Source organism: Passer domesticus, chromosome 1, assembly GCF_036417665.1.
Source record: "Passer domesticus isolate bPasDom1 chromosome 1, bPasDom1.hap1, whole genome shotgun sequence".
Lineage (NCBI taxonomy): Eukaryota > Metazoa > Chordata > Aves > Passeriformes > Passeridae > Passer > Passer domesticus.
This window is the reverse complement of record NC_087474.1, coordinates 74,012,652-74,030,371: the sequence shown is the minus strand read 5'-3', so window position 1 is coordinate 74,030,371 and position 17,720 is coordinate 74,012,652. Positions and strand designations below refer to the sequence as shown.

The 17,720-nt window shown below is 41.9% G+C and overlaps 1 long non-coding RNA gene across 1 annotated transcript; it reads left to right on the top strand.

The window, feature by feature from the left end:
* The first annotated feature begins 419 nt into the window (after positions 1-419).
* LOC135288261 (uncharacterized) lies at positions 420-17,688 on the top strand. Its single transcript, XR_010351468.1, has 3 exons — positions 420-680; positions 1,273-1,582; positions 16,202-17,688. It is a non-coding gene; the product is annotated as an uncharacterized LOC135288261 (long non-coding RNA).
* The last annotated feature ends 32 nt before the right edge of the window (positions 17,689-17,720 follow it).

Below are 17,720 nucleotides of genomic sequence, written 5' to 3'. Positions count from 1 at the left end.
GCGTCTCTGTATCTGCTGGTTTGATGAAAACGAGCATAAACCTGCGTGGTGTGACTGCCCTTATTCCTCTCTCACTTTGAGATTCAGCAGCAGTGTTTTATAAAGAACCAACCTTTCCTTTTTCCAAGCCTAACCCTTCTGCATTGGAGAAATGCCCTCTCCTCAGAGCCATGCCACCTTCCTCAGAGTGTTTATGTCCTCTCCCCAGGAAAAGATTACAAATTATGTCGGGAATGCATTTTTCAAAACACATAGCCTCTTATTACTCAGTGTTTTAAGTAAAAGAGCACGTGAGCTTGTAAACTCCATCTGCCACTCTTCTCATGGAGTACATGTTTTTTAAACAAGCTTTAATATCCTTTACTAAATAAAAGTTGTTTTCAACAGGAATACTCTGAGCATAATCATTATATACATATGTCTCCTTTTTTAAATTAAAAAAGAAAGAAAAACCCCAATAATTGCCATCTGCCACTTTCTTAGTAAACATTGCGATATGTCATGAACTCAATTACACAGATCACTGGGGTGTGGACAACTGGTTGCTGCGTTTTAAAAACAAGTGTTGAAATAAAACTTTGCTTTAAGTGCAGCAAATCCATTACTGAATGTCCATCAAAGGAAGGGGCTCCTTTCAGCCAGCTCTGTGTGTTCCCTTACGTCAGTGGAAAACTGCCCAGGTACAACCAGCACATTTCTTATTGACCCTGTAATTGCAGGCAGGGTTAACAAATGGCACCAGTTACTGCAAAGGCTGCCCCAAATTCTGCATTCTGTCTTTGGTTGAGTTGAGGAACAATGATAAATTTCACCAGATCTGCTTTTTGGCCAAATGTTCTCTGTGGCAGGGGAGGCCACATTGCCTGCTGAGGAGATGCCGTGGGCTTGGTTTGCATTTATTTAGAAAATGTCCAGACTGAAGGCTGAGGCACTGCCAGTACAGGGGAGAAAGAGGAGTCAAAAGAGAATATGAGGAGAAAATTCTCTGTTCCCCTTGAAATCTGAATTTGGAAGCTGCTGGGAGAGATGAGAAATGCAACTCAGAATTGATGCAAAGGTGTTTAAATTAAGTGAGCAAAGGCACTAGACAGAGGTAGAACCATGAAAACAAAAGGCAAAAAAGTGGTAAAAAATCATTTAATGAATGGGGTGGTGGGGGTCCCTTATCCTTTCTCCCCAGCTCCTAAGAAATCATAGTTAATTTATTACAGAAACAGTGGAAGCTTGAAAGCTAGGAACTCCAATGTTAAGATTTGCTTATTTTAATTTGAGTATTTTTAGGCATAAACAGCTGGAGATAATTCTTAATTGCACAATAGATGAGACCGTGTAGTGACCTACATCTGCTAGTTGAACAAGGAGAACATCTTTTTAGGATGGGAAACAAGTTACAAGTCCAGAGGCAACATATATTGCAAATATAAGAGGTGAGTCATGGTTATGATTCCTAATTTATGGTTCACAGGGCATTGAATCATCTTCTATAGAAAACCTACAGAAATCTGCCATCTTACACCAGATTCTGAAGAAATTTAATCCTTTTTCAAATTACTACTGGCATCACTTTCAGCTGACACTTCAGGTGAATTTAAATATCTATGTCATTGTCTTATTTTGTGTTCATAGAACATATGGGTCAGAGTCCTGCCATCCTGCTTCAGTATTCATTGTAAATTGATACTAGGTTGGTGAAACAACTCCTGGGATGATTTAACACTTTATTTCTTTCAATTTGGCATGTCTTCTTTCACCTTTCTACACAAACCAACCTTCTTTCTCTTAATGATATTTTGATCAACTGATGTGGGGGGAAGGAAGACTGTTTATGAGAACTGTGATGCACACAGCAAAACTCCTACTGACTTTATTGGAAGAAGGATCAGTCCAGAACCTGTCTCTTCTTTTTGTGTTTGTTGTTGTTTTGTTGTTTCTATTTTTTTTTTTTGGGGGGGGGGCAGGTATTGTTTTTTAATTATTTAATTCAACTTTGTGATTATTTTTGGCCAAAATGCACCAACACGCTCTGAATATGTGTATCCTGCATTCAGTAAGGCACAAAAAGAGAGCTTTATAAGGTTCCCATGACCTGTTTATCGTTCAGGAGCTGCCTGTGTTTGATGTGGTGGGCACATTGTGCCCAGTTTGTCACACCTATTTGCTTCTCAGCTAAAACCCACTGGTGCAAAGCTGCAGCCCATTGTGCTAAGCACACTGGCCTCTTGTGAGTAAATTACATGTACTCCCCTGGCTGAGGGAGACCTTGATGAACTTGTATCAAAGGGTTTTCTGAACTCATTTTTAGGAGCGTGATGTGAATTATATGGAGCAGGTGTGAGTGCCAGGGGAAGGTGGAGGTCAGTGTCACACTTCACAGCAGAAAGCCACCCACCATCAAGGCTGCTTTTCATGTGCTCAGGCAGTGTGAACCCTACTGAAAACAGAGGGCCCTCTGAGGCTACGTGCAAGCCTGAAGGAACAGAGCAGGCTTTTGAGGGAGAAAAATCAAAGACATTGGAAAAGTTCCTGCTTCAAATCGAGGCAATTTTCAATGACTCGTAAGTTAAGACTGGCTGAAGAAAGAAAAACATGATTTAGAAAAGTCTTCTCCCTTGACTTCAAAGTAAGGAGGACACTTTTCAGATCAAATCACCTGCCTCAGTCACCTTGGCAGAAGAGAAGAGGACTCTGCAAAGGGAGCTGGTTACAATTCCTGCACCATGGTGCTGCCTTCTGTGAGGAGGGGCCGTGTGTTGTCCTGTCCAGAGAGAGCATCCTTGAGGGTGGCAGACAATTGTCTTGACTGGGAAACAGAGCTATGCTGTGTGCTTTTCTCCCAAAGGGAACAGAAATGATTGGATTTGACCTTTTTGTGCTGTTAGTGTTGGGTTAGAGCTGCCCAACCCCTGGAGTCTTTCCTTTGGAGGTAAAATGTCTGATGATGCCCTAAGGCTACCGTGCCTTTGGTAAACTGCCTTACAAGGGAAAGCCTCTGGCTTTACTTCCAACAAAATTCCTGAGCTACTACCGCTGACAGAAGTTTTTGAAGTATGGGGGGAAAGTGTGTAAGGGTTGATGAAATTTTATTTTAGCAAAGCAATTTTGGATGGCTCCCAGTGGTTTGAGAATGCTTATATTGTACCCATTCAATAATGTCAGCTGGGAAGTCATTCTTGTCACCATGTTCCCCAAGACACTGACATCTTAATTGCTGTTGTTCTGATAATGCTTCTGTGTATTCAGTGTTTGATGCTGCAGAAGACATCTCAGTTTGTGGGAGAAATTCCTGTGCATTTCATGGAGACTTCATCTCTGGTCCACTGTGGGATAAACCTGAATTATGAAGTAACTTTGGGTTGCGTCAGAAGTACGAAGACCTTTGGGTATCTACACTCTGTGACCTGCTCTGGGAAAGTATTTGGATTTTTTATATATATATATGAATTGGCTCTTTCTTCCTTTGAGGAAAGGAAGCCCCAGGAAAATCCTGCCATAAAAGGTTTCTTTGCAGCAGTCCCACTAGATTAAAATGGAGAACCATCACCATGAAAATGTTGTGCCTCTGGGAGAAGTTGTCACCTGTTAAATCTGAGTGTTTCCAGCATCTTTTGGTGTGCATGGTCTTTACATTCTGCTTTGAAGGGAATTAAGAAAGGGGAATGGCTACAGTGGTTACAACTTTTTTTTTTTTATTTCAGCAACTGGAATTGGTGGTGGAGGAAACAAACAGAAAAGTAGAAGTGTTAGGAAAAGAGTGGCAAAAGAAGTCTGAAAGACTGCCATACAAAGCAGGCTTCTACCTAAAGCTACATAATTTCTTTCCTATGTTGGCATACATCTGAAAAGCTTTGTAGGTTTTCTTATATATTTCTGATTACTTAAAAAAATTGGGAGAGCTGGATCACCCAGAGTAGTGTTACCCAATATCAGCCTGCATTATGTAACTCTAAGGCATAATTTGATCAAGACAGTTTGATCCAGGTTTCTTTAGAAGATGTTAAATGGTACAATGTGTAATAACAGTTGCTGCCTATGAAGGGGGAAGAACATTTTCTGCCAGTTCTGAAATCAAAGGTTACACAATTTGCAGCAGTGGCTTTGGTTGAGGCTTTGCACTCCAAAGCTGTAATCTTCTGAAGTCTCTCCTAGTAGAGCTGGGTTCTGTTGGTGCAAACTGTCACGCCTCACATGCAACAGGTAATGTTTGAACAAAGCCTTCTGTCTGGATTGAAACCTCTCATAATTAGCAGGTAATTAAAAAAAAAAATAATCCAGTTTCTCAAAGCCAGCATAAACCCCCACCAAACTTATTGCTTAAATAATGCAAGAGAAGATCTCAGGTAATGCACTGACACCTGCAAATCAGAGTTAATTATTCTTTGCCATACACTTTCCAGAAATTATCTCCTTTATCGCTTCTTGGTGAGAGCCATCAGCTGCCAGTAGAAAGGGCAGGGATAGACCACAATCGAGTATGACACACAGAACAGCAGAATGGGGCAAGAAGTAGAGTTGGGTTAGCCAAAATGAAACATTTCACCTCTCTGTAGCTTTCATTTACCACCTTGTTTTAACCTTCAACAAGAGTCAGTTGTGCCGTGCATCATCCTCTTACACTTTGCAGTCTGGAAATACACTGAAGAATTCTTACTTCTCAGAATAAAATCCTCCTAGCAGGGCTCATTTGAAAGAACACAATGTCACAACAGAGTCCAGACAAAGAAGTAGCAAAGAAAAAGGTAATAGAATAGAGAATTTATAACCATGAAGTAGGGGGTACTTGACATCAGTAACAGTCTTGGGATGCTAAGAATGATGACTCTAATTCTCCTGATGTTTTATTCAGGATAGGACAGCAGAAAGGACTCTAAGCTGCTATAAGAAAGGTGAGAACTGATGCTTTTCCAGGCTATCATTTGCCAGCCAACACAACCTGCACAGGATTTTTAAGAACATAGATGACTGCAAAGGATACTGAAAATGAGTGCCTGAGGGAGGGTTAGGCTCTTCATTTTTCCCCTCTCCTGGGAAGAAGATGTGTGATGTGCACCACTTTCACAAAATGTGTTTTGTATTTGTTTGCATTGTTTTCTATTAGTCCCATCTCTTTCACCAGTCTCTTCTATGTGAATGATTTTGGATGCACACTTATACTTCGATGGCAAGAGTAGCAACAGGGTGCAAGGACAGAGAAGCCTCTTCTTGGCCACTCTGCTGCATTCTGGAGTTATTCAGACTTCATGGTGGCCTGATTACATCCCTAGTTTCTTTTCCCTGTAAGTGTTCAGTGACACAGTCCATGATGGAAATCACAGACGGAGGCTGGTTTAACACTCTCCCTCTCAGCTCCACTCATGGTTTAAGGTCAGCTTAGTTAGGTTCCTTTGCCTCTTTTAGCATAAAATGTGGCAGGTGCTGGTGGCCTCGACTAAGGAAGTGTGATGTAGCTTTAAAATGACTTATGTCTTCTAGCTATTCCTTAGGCTAGCAAAAGGTATTCCTTCTTGCATCAACATAAAACGTAGTTGAAAAATACAGCTGTCCATCAGAAGCATAGACTAGGAAAACTAAAACCAGTCATTTGGTGCTCTTTTGCTTTATTCTCCATACGGCTTATTTTTTGAGTGGATATTTTACAGGTACTTCCTTAGATTTCTCCTCTGGACCAGACATCATGAGCTGCACTCAGGTTAAATCCAATTTTCAAAGTAGCTCCAGTGCAATTCAGGCACGGACAAGAGGCACAGATCATGGCAGTGCTTGGAACAAATATATATAGGACAGAAGCAAGGCCTTCTCTACCTGGTATAAATGTGTCAACATGCACCCTGCTCATATTTTACCAGTGACTTAGTCAAAAGGAAGGGGTGGTGGTGGTGAACTCAAGCCAGTAAACTTAAAGCCTTCTTCTCAAGAATATGTAATTGAGTCCTCTTCACTCTTTCAGCCTTGTTTGAATTCAGCTGGGTTAAAGCAGTGAACAAACAATTCATAATTGTTTGCCAGGAGTATGAGATCCGTAACAACGACAGTGTAAAAGAAACAAGCTGAAATGCACAATAACCTCCTCAACACTCAGCAATTATGCTGGTACATCACAGAGCGTAACTGAAGTGCTGGTTAATAAAACAGTTAATGAAGTAATTCTGAAATTTTTTTTTTCTACTTTTCCACTGAGCAGCATGTGAGAGGTTCATAACCATCAGTGGCATAGAGGGGCCTTTACAGGAACAGGGAGAAGGAAGAGAAAATCTAGAGCAAAGAGTCCAGATATCTGAGCATAGAGTTTCCCCTTGAACCTAAACAAAGATTTTATTTTTTTTATTTTCTTTCCTAGAAATGCAAAAGTTTTAGGATGCAGTTACCCGAGGCATTTTCTGTGTCAGCAAGTCTCATTTAAGTAGACTACTGATCTCTTGCTCCTGTGTCTGTGCTGACAGGTCCCAGCCTCTCTCTCCAACACTGCAACCATCTGTGGTGCTGCATACTGGATAGCATCCCCTGGCAGAGCACGAGGAAGGCTCCTGACCTCCTCTGTGTGCAGCAGCAGATGCTGTATTGAAGAACCTGACTGGTTTTTCTGGATACAGACACACAAAACCAGTAGCTGATAGTGCATTTACAGGCCATTCAAAGAAACAGAAAGTAGTTCTAGGAACTTGGAGTAGAAGCCCTTAGAAGGGCATGAACCCTTGATTTCTGCTAACAGATGCATTATTAATTTTTGAAAGATCATTTTACTTTCCAGAACACTATTCTTATCCTTTTTGCCACATTTATAGAAGTGAAAAATATCACACTGGGATATCTAAAACCTCTGCTTCCTGCTTCCTGATAAGATCTCTGTGAACCACGTTGGTCCCTTCTCTTTTCCTTTTTTCAGGAGACAGAAGTTGCAGACATGAATGAAAGCTTAGGCATGTAAATATTCAGCAAAATTTCATTGCCCTGCAGGAAGAAAACCTGCCTTACTGTCCTCAGTTCCTAGTTTCTGTGCACAGACTAGTCTTTTACAACTTCAGTGCCTTGTCACAGATACTGCGTCGATTAACCAACACCTGTTCACTAATAAATATTCTAATTGTTCTGAGGTATAAATTGGGACTGGGGGAGGACTGCAGATCATATCTTACATAATTGCCAGAGAATATGCAAAGCCTTTGGTGGCCTCCTGAATAAATGTAAGGTATGTGTGAATTTTCCTCCCGAGCGAGGCAGAAAGCGATTTGTGCCCTGAGGAAAGGTACGTGACAGAGGTCCGTGTTCTTCGAAGGCAGCAGTAAGCAGTGCCAGCAATATCCAGCAGATCAAATGTTTCTAGGCTCTCGTGTTTCTTGTCTGTGAAATCAGATTCAACTGATGGCTCCCAGGGAACTTACAGAGTAGCATTCCCAGCTAAAATACTGCTTTGAAAACCAAACAGCACTAAATGCATATTACGTCTCCTTCATCACTACTGCTGGGCATCACAGAGGCAGTTGTTAATTACAGCTGCATTTATTAGTGGCCTCTTGGGCAATGAAACATTAATTCTCCAATGTCATTTGCTATGCTGGCCACAAAGTCAATGCTGAATTACTCACATGTGTGTCAGTGTTTGGTTACTGTACCCGAAGAGATTCTCATGAGCTCAATCCCCTTGTTGTCTTCACTAAGTAAATCAAAAAGTAAAATAAAATTGTCTTTCAGCCAAAGCCTGTAATGGCATATGGAGGATCTCTTCCTTATGACTAGGAATAAACAATGCACAAAGACAAGTATGTGTGTCTCCAGACTTGCTACACACCTCCAGCTAAAAATAAAGTGTATCTATGTGTGTGTGTGTGTGTGTGAGATAGATAGACAGAGAGATAGATAGATAGATAGATAGATAGATAGATAGATAGATAGATAGATAGATATATATTATGCCTTGATATTTGAATTTTGCTTCCACTTCAGCCTATGGCTGAATCAGCAGAGGAGTCAAAATGAGTTGCAGATGAATGTTATGGACGTTAGAAGCAAAGGGAGCAAATGGCTCTGTGCAGTGATGTGGTATAAGTACCAGAAAGGAAGTCAGAGTAGATTCAGGGGATTAGCATTAAAACACTGAAAGCAGCAGGTTATAGTCACAGGCTTTTGCTAGGCTTCTGGTATTATTATGTGAGTCACATGAAGACATGTTTTGGACTACAGTTAATGTGTAGGTGATAATAATTGTGGTGTTAATTTCGCAAAGAGCTCACCCTACACATGTGATGCACATCTGGTGTTATCTCAAAGGCAAATTTTTAATCTGTCACTGAAACCTCCATGATGCTGAGCATATTGAAAGAAGCCTGATTGATTGTGAAACCCAGTAGGCACTGCAACAGAAGGCAGTATGATAAACTGAGTGATTTGAGAAATGTGCTATTTTGGTTGTTGTTTCACATCAAGAGTGACATTTCAGCCTTAAATGGATAGCCTGACTAAAGCCCAGGCAATACTTATGCACCATCTAAGCTTTGACTTATTTGGAGCACTGTCAGAGCAGTGTGTTTTTGGACTACTCACTCTGGTGTGGAATTTCAGTCTTTAGGTTTATATTATCATGCTTCATTGCAAAAACCTGGTAAAAACTGAGCCTGAATATGACTGTACTCTTCAAATATGCCTCCCTGAAGCTGACCTCTTTGCATTCCTTACCTGGCTACATTTAAAGCTGCTGGCACTTTTATGTAAAATTTAGTATCATCTACCTGAAATAGAAGACCAAATCCAGCTGTGTTCTGCAGTAAATAAGAACAGCTACTGTAACTTATTTGTCCTGGTGGTTGTACAACACCCCCTGACCTTTTGTTAGGTTTTCTTGTTGGTGGGCTTTTCCAATTAGCATCCTAGAATGGAAAGTTTGTTCAAAACAAATGTTTAAGCATTAAGGATCAGTATCTCCTCTTTAATGCCTTGGCAGGGGAAGCTCTGTTGGACAATTTTGTTTTTCACCAATGGCATACTATCAATACTGAAGCCTGTAAATGCGGTGTCAGAACCTGGCCTTGCACCACACATTCTTTTGGAACCTTCTGTATTTTCATTGCATAAATGGTTCACTCCATGAAGATCAGAGCCTGCAGAGGTAATGCTGACATTGCAAACCACTGGATCCAACATCAGGATAACTTCCTGCTTAGCAAAAAGAGTCCCATGGAGGGTAGAATCAAAAGGATTATCTGCTCTGCTAAATCTCATCCATGCAATCACCTGACCAAACCAAGTTCATCTCATGCACCAGAGGCTACAAAACTTCGTCCAGCATCTTGTAGCAGCTGTGAGGTCTGTGGTGAAAGATATAACATACACCAGCCCATTTACTTTCGCCTGCCTCTCTTTTCTAGGTCTTTTAAGATCTACCTAACATTTTGTTTGTACAAAATAAATCTGAATGTGATCAGCTCTTGCCATATTGTGGCATATTACAAAAGGGCATTAGGTGCAATTCACCACTGTGAGGCATCTGGTCTTGCCTGTACACCATTTGCCAATGAGATCCCAGCTCAGTCTGGAAATGTGAGTGATGCTCTAATTTTGCACTTATGTCTTCATTAGCAGTGATTTTTTCTTAGAAATTCTTCCAAAACTGCACCATCAAAATGTAATATGATCAGCAAGCCCCTGGCACAAAAACCAGATTGCATTTGCATTGGTCAAAATAAGAGTAATACAGACAAAAAGAGCCAGTGATCAAAGCACCTTCCACTATAAAGCTCTAGGAATAGGCGAAGAATTTTTCAGCTACAACATGCTTTAACTTTTCTTTAAAGCAAGGGTTGTTACTTTAGGCTTTAGGATCCTCTGCCTGCTTATAGATGCTGCTGAACAGACTGGGTTCCCTCTGAACGTGTAGAAGCAGAAGAGCTGAAGGTGAGAGAGGAGTTGCAGGGAGGATTCCAAACAGCAAGGAAGACAAACAGCAACCTTAAGGCACACCTTCAGTGAGCACCTTTCCCTGGGCAAGCCTTGCAGGTATCACATTTCCCATACAGTGCCCTGCAGGCTGGAAAGGAGGCTGGGTGAAGGGAGGGCAGCTGAATCTTAGGCAGCCCTCCAGGGGGGCTCTGGCAGAAGGGCACTGCTGGTGGGCAGTGCTGAACCATTGCACCCTGGCAGCACAGCTCTCCTCAGCCAGCACCACCCGCTTCCTGAGCAGCTCTGGTCTCCTCTGGTCTCCTCTGGCTGCAAGGAGGCTGCAGCCACTCTCCAGCTTCCTCCCCAGACAGACAGTCTGTCTGGGAGGCTACGTGCCAGGGTTCGTGCTGTCTCAGGGGTTCAGCCCCTAGTTAGGAGGATTTAGTTACTAACACATTTGTAATTCTGATGCTGTTAGTGCTTGCAGCTCTGCCGTGGGTTTTACAGAAGCTGCATTTGTTTGCTCCTACATGAACGAGTAGGAACAGAAAGGCTAAATTTTCTTTTGTAGTGAGAAGTGGAAACCAACGCTCAAAACCTTTTCCCTGATGTCCTCACCCACTGTGGCGCTTCACCACAGAGGCTGACAGAAACAGAGAACTTGGGCCTACATGCATTGCTCCTCGTTTTGCAAACTGACCAAGTTCCCCTTTCAGATGTGAGGTAGTACGTGTGTGTGCACACTGTGAGACCAAACAGTTAGCTAATCCTCTGCTCTGGAATCTGTCTGACAAAGTGGTAGAGCACTGGGACGTTTTTCTTTCCTAAGTTGTTTAAGTAAACAAAATTAAATCTCTTCTTGGCCAGTTTTAAAAATCAAGTCATAAAAGCCTGGAATAGTTCTGTTGTATACATTTCCCTTGGAAAGTATCTGCTTCAGTTTTTCTCTTTGTTAATCAGGTCTGAGACCTCCATTAGAGAATAGTTTATTCCCAGCTTTAGTTAATATTTTTCAAGTATGCTGTATTTGTGTACATTAATTCCTGTTCTCTCAGCTCTCAGAGATTATCTAAGGACAGGACAGCTAATGGCTATCTGAAACCAGTCAACTTTTTTTTCCTGATTCAGAGTAAGGACAGGTAAAATAGAAGTAGAAAACACCTTTTTAAATTAGCTGTGGCCCTATTCCCTATTGTAAGATTCTTTCTGATTTTTATGTTGTTTTCCTTGAGTTGTAGATTGTTTAAAAGTGGGTGCATTATTTGGTGCATATGACAAGAAAACCTATTTAAATTCTGATGTCTTTGGGAAGTTTGTTCACATTATGCATTTATCTTGTGTTACCGTTTCTGTGATAACTGCTACCTGAATGCACAAATTCTGCTGTACTCATTCTGATACACACCAAGCAAGCATAAGGTGAGGAAAATGTTTTTGAGATGATCTTTATCATCTTACCAGGACTTTCATTATTAAAGCAGGGTCATAGCAGCTGGTGTAGTCAAAAGCTAACATTGTGTAAGCTGGAAATATTACCATTGCATTTGTTGCTGCTTTGTGTCAGAAGCCACCTTTCCTAGTAGTGGTAAGTTTGTTTTACTTCTTTCTCTTACACTACTGCCACAGGAAGCAAGGAATTAGGACATACTCATCTATAGCTCCATCTGCAAACATTTTCAGAGTGCTCCCACTTTTAACTGCTCATTTGTTTTCTTTCCTACAGGTGTATTTGTTTTCAGACCTCTCAATTTATTATTCTAGTCTCAGAATAATCTCTGCAGGGCTTTGTCAGTGCTGTTTTGGGGGAGGACCTGAGGGAAGAGTGGGAGGATGGTCATTTTCAGGGTCAGTGCAGCCTTGGGCATCCTTACACCGATTGTGATCTACACCTCTAATTAGGGCTTTGGACAGGGAGCCTGGCCTGCATTGAGCACACTTGTTTGCAAAACCCCCTGACCTAAGGCACTCCCATGCAGGCAGGTGCATGTTACTTTCATGTAGTTCAGCCTGAATTAATCCTTGAGCTGTCAGTGCAGAGAATGAAATGCAGAAGGCAGAGCTCCTCCTGTTGGGCACAGCCCGGTGCAAATGTGGCCAGGCTGCTTCCAGACCCAGGGGGGCAAGAGGGTGTTGCACTGTGTGGTCCCCTCAGTTCAAGTCTCTATCAGCCATGTGTGCTCTGCACAACTAAAGTGGCAACATTTTCCTGTTCTGTAAGAAGGAGATTTCTTAGATTGGGTCAAAGAGGGCATTGTAGCCCAGACAGTGACCAAGTTCATCCTTTGAGTGAGAGAACACACCTCCCATCTTCATCTGACTCTTCCACCCTGTTCTTAAGATTACTGAGTACCATGACAGCCCATTTTAGAGGGAACTGGAAGAGTGCATCTGGACAAATATTGACAATAAAGTACTTCACCTTTTTTTTCCCCTCTCCACTTAGGTTTTTTAATCGGGTAGAGCTTACAACTCTATAAAATCAAATATTTCTTCTCCTGGTGGTATTAAATTGCATGCAAAGCTCTGTGGGCAGGAAGCCAGAACAATAACAAAGCCACCTTGAAAGTATTTATCTCTGGAAATACCTTATACTTCTGATTTCTGTCTGTCTGAATTTTTCAGTGCATTTTAAACTGTCCATAATTAAACCCCACAAGTAAGGTTGCCTCATTTTTCCAGTTGTAGAAATCAAACACCATATGGGTTACAAATAGAATTAGGAGACTTCCTTGTGTTTTGAGCACTACCCAAGGTCACTGTCGACAGGAGGGCTGTTCACAGAGGGTGATACTGCCTGAAGTGAATCTGGCCCATGAATCTTGAATCTGACTCACCTGTCAGCATGAGGTTGGTCTAGAAAGAGATGTCTCCTGATTCTCGTTTGTGCGCCTCAGTGATGCTGGTCTTTCCTTTCTTTAGAAAAAATGTTTCTGAAGAGTTGGGCGGTATTCAAGGCAGTACAAAACAAGAAGAAAATCTGTGGTGTCCTGTTGGATCATACATGGAGAATTTTATGAAGTATATCAAAACCTGCTCCAAAACTGTTACAATTATCCATAGTTCCACATTATTTTGGTTTTCTTTTCCAGCAATGGGATTCCCTTGTTGTAGGAATGAACTGATTTTTTTTTTTCTCTTTATGTCTACCCTGAGTTTTGCTCAGCACTGCAGAGGGAGGTATTTTTGAAAGCATAGTTCTGTGACATATTTATATGATCAGCTTGAACTATGAGCTAGGAGAGGAAAATCTAAAGGGGATGACAGGAAGTCAAAGACTTGTTAATATAGTTTGAAAATTCCAGGAATTCAAATGGGAATCTCACAATAGTCGGAACTCATCTACGTTTGTGGTGGTGCCAAAAATTTCAAATTAGCCCATAAATTAAAATCAAGAGCCAGATTTTGAATTTAATGGGATTGTGGTAGGGCTGAAGGAACCAGCAGACTTAAAAAAATGTTAACAACAAAGGTGTTGTTGAGGTGCCCTCAAAGACATTTTCTTAAGTAGATTGTACTGATAAAATGGACAGTTAGGGTAAGTAAACCAGTGCTGCAAATGTACTGGGATAATCAAATAAGTGGTTAAGACTTGTTAGAACTGGCTTATACTAAAGAGGAACAAAAATACAGTTAGGGTAAGTAAACCAGTGCTGCAAATGTACTGGGATAATCAAATAAGTGGGTAAGACTTGTTAGAACTGGCCTATACTAAAGAGGAGCAAAAATACGTGGCCCTTACTGGCAGAACAGAATTGTTTCTGCCCTGAGGCAGCTGAATCTCTAGAAACACCTGTAACAGTTCTGCTAAGCATAATTATAGTTGTCAGATGAAAAGAAGACAGGATAAGATCAGATAATTCCCCCATTCAGAACTTGAGTCCACTGAAATCAATTAGGCATTTCCAGGTTACTTCAGAGGATGCTGTGTCAGCGGGAGAAGTACCTCCTTAGGAACTGAAATATTTGTGGTTTTGCAGGTTTGTGGTATCGAAAAGCACTGCTGCAGAGGGGGGAAATTAGAAGAAATGTCCTGCTCTGTGGTGCTGGTGTGTCCTCTCCTGCCTGCTCAAGAATGCATCGAGAGGCAAACAAGGGGACGGGAGGAGCTCAGTGTGAGGGTATGAGCAGACATGGCTTTAACTGTGAAGCTTGAAGTTACAGGTATTTCAACAAAACTCAGATATTTTGAATCTGAGTTTTCTTCAGTTCTAAATCAGAGAAAAAATGCAAATGTATTGCAAATCAGATGAGCCAGAGCTTAGGGCTGTATGTAGAAGCTAAACTTAAATGCCTGTGTACTATCTGGACTGTGGCATGCATATGTGAGGCTTAAACAAGAATTAGTTTAATGAAGGAAAGGTTTCTCTATCAAACTTCCAGCAACTCCAAAACAATCTAAAAATAGGATATTTCAAAAAATAATAGTTTGACAATGTTCTTGCTAGGTAATGACCTAAGCATATGAGAAACCTGATGTGGCTACCATGCATCAAATTGTTGACATGGACTGTGAGAGTCTGGTATGTTATTTAAAAAATAATTGGAGGAGGGAGGGCTGTTGTGAAAGAAATAAGTCTTGCTGGAAGCAAGTTTTCTGCATTTTAGCCAAACAACCTTTTTGAACATGTCAGTGAAGAGAACAAGGAGCAAAAGTTATTCCTCACTTTTACTTTATCTTCAGAGAAACGGTGAGACTGGTTTCATCCATGTCTTGAAAGATGATTGTCCCTGCCAGACTATTCCAAATGTCTCCTACTGATAGTTTTAACAGATAATTACCTGCTTTGAGTCAACTTATAAAGGAAAACACAAACCATAATTTAGATTTCACAAGAACCCTGATAACATTCTTAGTCACAAGAAAGGATTCCTGAGAAGGAGTTCATAAAAAGCAATAAAATTCTTTTCTAAGTAACAGCATATTTGATATTAACACTAGTCCTTCCCTTAAACTGCTACATGTGTGTGAATGCACATTGTGTGTGCACACACAATGTGAGTGTGTGCAGAGAGAGAGTAGGAGAAAGCTTTATATTTCTGAATTACAGTATTGTTTAAAACAGGTGAGTTGATCTTTTAAGCAGTGCAGTTTTAAATATTTTTTAAAAATTAGATACACGTCTAGGTAATTTTACTTACGACAAATCTTTTTAGAGTAGTCAGCGGGGCTTTTCTATTTCATGGTGGGTTCAATCCTTCAGGCGTTTTAATACATGCGAACGATTGGCTCGAAAATCAATGTATTTTACAGAGGGATATTCTCTAAGCAGACTAATTATTTTTTTTTCCAAAGTTTTAATTTAAAAAAAATTAATCTATCTGCAGTTAGCACCCACAGGTATCTTCTTGCAGCAGCCCAGCCAGCAGCGCCCGGCGGCGCGGCGGGGGCAGAGCGCAGGCGGGGCCGGAGCCGGCTCGGGGCCGCGGCGCTCCATCTGCCGGTGCGAGGGGAAAAGTCTCCCGCGCACCTCTGCCTCCCTCTGCCGCCCTGGGAGCCGGCTCCCGATGATTCCCGATGCCTTAGATCAACCTGTGATGCTGCTCTCGTGCTGGGGAGTTGCGATATTTAGCCCGTGGTGTCGCCTTACTTCCTTCCTCTCCTACGTGGCTGTCCAGGCATCTTCATCCGTCATCGAGGTTAGCGGCTGAGATCGTGTTTCAGCCTTTTGGGAGCTGAGATTAGGAAGCCAAGGATGTCTGAAAGACCCACTTCTCCAGCCACAACTAGCTGTGACTGCCAATTCTTCTGATTGAGTAGTAACTGCTGTGCATAAATTGGTGGTCTAGAAAGGGAACAAGTAGGAAGAAATTTATGGCTCACATCAGCGGTATTATTTATTATCTGCATTTGTAACATCTTGTCAGTGGCTTGGGTCAAAGGCCAAAAAACCCCTTTGAAATGGGGAAAAGTGTCTGCATATATGACGAGTGCTGGGGTTTTCCATTCAGTTAAAACAGATCTTTAACTGCAGTGCCAGTCAATCTACATGGCCAGATTTGGCTAGAAAATCTCAAGTGAGAATTCTGTTCTTCAAGGGGACCAAAAGGGGTTGCTATTTGGATTTTGATGTTTTACTATGATGAAAAGCTGTATTCACTCTGGAAAATTAAATACTTGTTTCAGAACATGGCAATAGAACATATTCAGTCTTGTCTGTTTCTCTAAAGAGATGTGACTTAAGAAATCAGTTCATTTTGAACAGCATTACCTTTCCAAGTGGAAAATTATTCAGCCAAGGACTCCCCAATGAAATTTATCATTATTTCTTCAGCTTCTGAAAACAATACCAGAAGTTAATAGCAACTTATGTAGACGTATTCTGATCTTTTGCAGGGCAGAGAAACTAAGCTGATCCTACTTTTCCACCTGTGGAACTAATTTCCTTTGGCTGAAGTCAGAGTTTACAGCTGGCTCCTTGCAGCACTTTGCACACACGCAGCACAGGGAAGCTCCCAAACCTCCCAGCTGCTGTGAGGGAATAGGGGAATGGGGGAAGGAAAATGAGCTCATCTGGGATGAAGATCAGTCCCTGTATAAGCTTTCAGGTGCTCCCCAGGGACCCTTTCACTGGTGGGTTTGGATGTGTAAAGGAGGCCTGGAGTCTCTCAGGTGTTTGTGGTGGCTCAGGGCTGGCTGTCAGGCAGACCTTGTGAGTTGTGTCCCTGCCTCTGGAATACCACACAGGAGTGGAAACCTGGGATTTCAACACAAATTATGAAGGTTTCTCTGTCAGCTTCTCTCCCCTCCCCTGCTGCTTTCCGTGCAGTTCCAAACCTTCTCCAGATCCCTGCTCTGCAGAGGGTTATCAGAGCTGGTCATACCCCAGCCTGCCAGCCCTCCCTCTGCCATCCTAGCAGCAAGCCCTCCTCTCTGACACGGTCACCTGCCCTGATCCATCCCCACGTTCTCTGCTGTGCCTGTCCTCCCCATGTTCAGGGTGCCACAGCAGTGGAAGTGGTCTTACCAGGCCCTTGCAAAAGGACTATTCTCTTTTTTTTTTTTCACCATGAATAATTTATGGAACAGAGCTACGTTATCTGATGAAATTCTGAGATTATGTCCTCCTTCTTTCTCCTTTCTTCTTTTTCTTTCCTGTTTTACTTATCAGGACAGTGCTGCCCATTGTGGTTTGTCCTCCCTGTGGTTTTTTCAGCCCTCACCACCTTTGCCTGACTTGCTCAAGCACATGTGGTTTATTCTTCCCCTGAGCCACAGTTTCAGCAGCAGCCTAAGCCCTGCTGGGAGCCCCTTGGCATCATCGCTGTTGCTCCATACATGGCTGCCTGCAGAGCTCACAATAATCCCTGCAGGGAGCTGATACACTCAGGACTCCTGTGGCAGCACCACCCGTGTGGGAGGTCTTCCTGAGAACAGAGCTGGCTGCAATTCCCTGCTCCTATGAAGCTACAGCTTGGAAGAATGAATTTTGACTGTTTCTGCTGCTTCATTCAAGGGACTCTGTTTCTCCAGAATGACATCCTCCTAGTGTTGTGCTACTGGGAAATGTCACTGCCATGTATGACTCCTTTTAAAATTTGCTTTAAAGTCAGTACTTCAGCAATATTTTCCTACTTTCATGAATGACCCAGTTAGCCTTGTTTACACATGATGAATTTGTATTCAAATTTGTATCCAGCTTACCTGCTGGATGATGGGCTGAGGATTGAATAAATTATATTATTATGGCCATTTTAAAGATGAGTCTCCGTCCCTTTACCACTTGTACATTGCCCAAGTGTGTTGGAGGTGCTTGATAGAAAATGCTCAGTTCATTTAGATGTTGCATGCCTGAGGTTTGACAACCATTTTTAGCCTCTTAGATGGAGTTTCAATGGAAGCTGGACTGTGGTTT